The sequence below is a fragment of the Siphateles boraxobius genome, unplaced genomic scaffold (genome assembly GCF_051911475.1).
Source record: "Siphateles boraxobius isolate OS27281-9 unplaced genomic scaffold, OSU_SipBor_1 22, whole genome shotgun sequence".
NCBI classification, from domain to species: Eukaryota; Metazoa; Chordata; class Actinopteri; order Cypriniformes; family Leuciscidae; genus Siphateles; species Siphateles boraxobius.
In genome coordinates this window covers 23,552,312-23,557,500 of record NW_027508833.1, presented here as the reverse complement: position 1 = coordinate 23,557,500, position 5,189 = coordinate 23,552,312, and the positions used below count along the sequence as shown (strand labels likewise).

Genomic DNA, 5,189 nt, shown 5'->3' with positions numbered 1-5,189 from the left:
TGACTCAGCAAGAAAAAGGTTTCTGACATGCTATGTTAATCACATGCAAAAATATATACAAAACAAAAAAAAAAACATGGACACCACCTCCTCCACATGCTTTTCACAGCAGTTTCAGTTTCACTATTCCCTGAGGAACAGAACGCCTCTTACAAACATTTACCATGCTAACCACGGTTTCTGTCAAAGTATTATAGTTACTAGTTATTGCGATTACAAAAACCTTTGGTAACTTAAGTTAAACACTTTATTATCCACCACTGTAGTTAAAGACCTTCTCGACAAGAACCATTTTCTTTTCTCTGTTGATGGATTTCCTATATAAACTGAGGTGGGACATAACAAAGGTATTGTCTCCTTTTAAATTAGTTGGTATTGGCCAAGCGGTATTAGAAGGGGCATTTTAGAAACGCAACTTTAGAAAGTATTAGATTGGACAAAAATCTCCAGTAAGTAGCGCAGCATGAATCATAAACCTTTGGGATCACCTGAACTTTTAAAGAGCCTGAATACTGACACTAAAAAAAATGATTAAATTTAGTCTTTATGATTTTTTTTTTAAATCACAAAGTTATGAAAAGATGCTGAAATCATCAAATTTCATGAAATTCCTATACTGAGCAACCTTTCTTTTTTCTTTTCTTTTTTTGACTGTGGTAACCTTGGTCAAATGAGTGACTACGGGGTCTTCAACTCAATTGAACTTCAATTGATGAACCCTTCAAAAATTCCGAACATGCCAAAATGTCGTCATACGTGTATCGAAAATAAGATGCGACAACGATAGATAAATGTATGCATTATAAAATTGTAGCAGACTGATAAGTGAAACAACAAAATAGGTTAAGTACTGGGACTTTAGCTGCACAAGTGCACAAAATGCTCGTGTCCCGCAACAGTATTCAGATATGGTCGTTTCCTTTCATTATCATCATTATCATTATAATCAGATCAGACAACAACAATCTGCTGGGATCTATTATCAAATAAGCAAGACATGCTTCAACGTGTAACAATGGCACAAAAACAACTAGAAAAGTCTCCTTATTACATCTACTTCACATAAAAACATCTTCCATATGCGTGTTCAGATATTTGATAACTTTTTGCCACGTATTACACATATCCTGCAGCCAATGTAAACAAAGCACACGCGCTTACAAACAACCTGTTGCAACATGCGAGACATATAGTTTCATGGTAACTTATGTAACTTAAATATTTATCCCATAACATATATCTCTGAAAATAATTCAAGATTATTAAGCAAATTAAGTCGACAGTATTGAAAATAACACAGCGACAAGGCAAAAAACAAGTGCACGGGAATATTTACATACCGATACCGTGTTGTTGAGTCTGAGCAGATTGTAGCTCTCACTCGCTCCCGGTGAATCAGCTCTAATGCCCCACCTTACTCACAGCTGATTGGACAGTTAAAACAGCGCTGTTCGAGGCCCCACCTTATTGTCACATGATTGGACAGTTAAAGCAGCGCTGCATCAAATGTCCAATCAGATGCAAATCTGGTGGAGTGTCGAAGAAAGTTGCCCCCAGATCCAGTGCTCGTAGCTGTTTGCCCCCTAAACGCATCATATGGATTAAAAAGTGCGTCTAAATAAATACATTTATATTATATTATATTATATTATATTATATTATATTATATTATATTATATTATATTATATTATATTATATTATGTTAAAGTGAAAACTGTTTGTTCTAAAAAAAAAAAGATGTATGTTGATGTTACATGAAAAAATTAAATTAAAAGTTATACTTTTATTTTGTGTTTACCCAATGGGCTTTCTTTGTTTGAAACATATAAATGATTTACATACATTATTATATTTAACATATAATTAACAAATTGGATTTGTTGGATGTAAATTTTTTTTTTGATATCTGTGTGTTTTGGCATGGCTTTGTATGGCCTTTTTTAAACAGCAATTCCTAGAAAGGAATCATCAAATAAACATACAAAATATTCAAAGTTAAGATGCATGACTTTTTAACATAGCCTATCTGAATAAAGTGAATCGGAGTGATGTATTTTATGTAAAACATAATTATTTCCTACAGGGGGCGCCAAAGTTCTTATAACGCCTGCCATTAAATTTAACTTTAGGTCAAGTGTCTGAGCCACATACGCATGTTGTTGTTGTTGTTGTTGTTGTTGTTGTTGTTGTTGTTGTTGTTGTTGTTGTTGTTGTTGTTGTTGTTGTTGTTGTTGTTGTTGTTTTTGTTGTTGTTTTTGTGTTTTTTCATATTAATAAATTGATTGAAAATATACTTTTTGTAAATCATTTATTATAAAAAGCACTAAATTAGCCTAAATTAAATGAAAACATGAAATGCTTTACACCAAGGGCATAGGTTCCATAGTTTTCTATCAGAGGAATGACTCTTATCAATATCATATGTCACCGGCTATCTGATTCTTTATTCTTTGTTTCCCATCTAATGGCATCTGCCTGTATGATCACTAAGACCTCAGGCTCAGACAGCTGTGTGTTAAGGTTACGGGTTCTTTGAACCCATTCCTGTCTATCAACAATGCATGCTTTGAAAAAGCCAGGGACCTTTTCCAAAGAACCCAGAGGGAAGAGAATAAGAAGGTGAAAAATTTAACAGAAAACAACTTTTATGTCACCACATCCATCAGTGAAAAGAAAGCTTTATTTTTAGCAATAGCACTGGGGTGATTTCTGGCTCTCTGAACCCGAAATGGCAGAGACCCCTGCCGAGCTCTCAGAGTCCTTAATAAAAGTGCTCAGTCTCTCTCACGCTAGGCTGTCTGTGTTAGCGCGTTGCATAACTACTAGTGACGCCCGTGCAGTCTCTCACTGTTGCCAGGGACGGCGGGCATCTGCCCTCCCGTAGGATAGTCATCACTTCAATCCTGTTGTCGTACATCTGAGCTCTGCTCAATTACAACTGTATTGACAAAGAAGTTTGTCTTCAGACATACAGCCTCAAAAGAAAGGTGCCCTCTTTTCTAGCTTAGGAACCTGTTTCATTTAAGTTGGCCTATGTGTTTCATTTAAGAAATAATATATAAATATAGTATAGTGATACAGACAAATAATAATAATAAAATAGTATAAAATAATATGAAAATGTGTAATTGAGCTATAAAAAAATAAATAAAGTTTTGGGTCAGTAGGATTTTTTTTTTGTTATTAAAGGGTTAGTTCACCCAAAAATGAAAATTCTGTCAGTATTTACTCACCGTCATGTTGTTCCAACCCTGTAAGACCTTCGTTCATCTTCGGAACACGAATTAAGATATTTTTGATGAAATCTGAGAGCTGGATCACTCCTCCATACTTCTCCATAGGCTTCTTCAGGGATTGAAACTTGCCAGCCCCGAAAAGTCATTAAAGACATTGTTAAAATAGTCCAAGTGACTACAGTGGCTCAATCTTAAGTTTATCAAACGACAAGAATACTTTTTGTTCGAAAAAAAATAAATAACGACTTTATTTCAACTATTCATTTCCTTCTCTCTGGGCCTCGAGTCAGTTCACTAGTTTAACAGCGTAAGCTGTTGTTGTACGTCACACGCATCACACACATGACCAGCGTTGACCAATAGTGAGCCTACGTGTGACGTATCTCTACGCAATCATACTGTTAATTGACTAGAGGCCAACAGAGAAGGAAATGAATAGTTCAAATAAAGTCGTTATTTTTTTTATTTTTTTTGCACACAAAAAGTATTCTCGCCGCTTGATAAACTTAAGATTGAGCCAATGTAGTCACTTGGACTATTTTAACGATGTCTTTATTGACTTTTCGGGGCTGGCAAGTTTCAATCCCTCAAGAAGCCTATGGAGGAGTATGGAGGAGTGATCCAGCTCTCAGATTTCATAAAAAAATATCTTAATTCGTGTTCCGAAGATGAACAAAGGTCTTACGGGGTTGGAACAACATGAGAGTGAGTAAATACTGACAGAGTTTTCATTTTTGGGTGAACTATCCCTTTAATACTGTTATTCCCCAAGGATGAAAAACATTTTTTTTTTACAAAAGTGACCATAAAGACATTTATATTACTAAAGATGTTCAACTTCAAATACATACCATTCTTTTGAACTTAAAGAACTTGAGTCAAAGAATCCTATTATATACAGTATATATATATATATATATATATATATATATATATATATATATATATATATATATATATATATATATATATATATACATATATATATATCATGCAGTTTCCACACACACAAAAAAACGGCACAACTGTTTGATAATAAAAAATAAATGTTTCCTAAAGGGGTTTATTATGCCCTTTTACAAAGTCTCGATTTCGTTTTTGGGGTGTAATATACTTTCATGTTTGATTGTTCAAAAACACACTATTTTTCACATATTTTACATTATTACAGCACCTCTCTCCCCTGTCTGGCCTGAAAGCATAGATTATTTCCTGTTTCAATTAAGCCCCTCCTTCTGAAATGTGCGGTGATTGGTTAGCTGGTCCCAGTGTGCTGTGATTGTCACGCTTACTGTGCATTCACACCGCCGCCGGCGAGGGCATCAAAGTGGCCGGAAGTCATTCATTTTCAATGAGAGCCCAGCAGCGTGGCACGGCGCGGCTTGGACGGTGAGAGCGGCGAGAAGAGTTGAAATCTGTTCAACTTTATGGTAATGAGCTATGACGCGGTTCGGCGGCAACGAATCGGAATGTAGAAGTGCTCCTTTTGAGAGGATTCCAGAGAACGCAGCCCTGTAAACTTTGGTTCCGACCACGTTAGTTCCCAAGCAAAATAGAGGCTAGGTTGATCATTTGAATTTGATAAGAAGGCGCGCAACACTATTTATAGGCAAGATTTTCGTGCTAATACACTTTTTTTTCTGGGGGAATGTAAATTAGAATAGAACTTAACCATGAACAAAAAAGTCACACCACACACATAGCTTTTAATTGGTTTATTTCGTTAGCAAACATGTCTATAATTGTTAAGTTCTTTCCATCGATCAATTTTCTGCAAAAATAACGATCGACATCCTTGTTTGCTTTGCGGCCCCTTTAAATGAAGTTTTAAAAAAGACCAAGCATTCGATCAACGTCAGAGCATCAGAGCGTCGACGAATCTTTGCACGGCGTCTCTGGCAGGGCGGCGAGAGCGAATTTTGCCACTCTCGCCGGCGGCGGTGTGAACGCAC

The 5,189-nt window shown here is 35.9% G+C and overlaps 1 protein-coding gene across 6 annotated transcripts in view; it reads right to left on the bottom strand.

The window, feature by feature from the left end:
- ston2 (stonin 2) overlaps positions 1–1,411 on the bottom strand; it is a 34,661-nt gene extending 33,250 nt beyond the window's left edge. For 5 of the 6 annotated variants that reach the window (XR_013206625.1, XR_013206627.1, XM_077239192.1 and 2 more), the window contains exon 1: positions 1,341–1,411. The gene's annotated coding sequence lies outside the window, so the exon portion shown is untranslated. The remainder of the gene's footprint in view (positions 1–1,340) is intronic. The other variant, XM_077239195.1, reaches the window with a different exon arrangement.
- Positions 1,412–5,189: the final 3,778 nt, after the last annotated feature.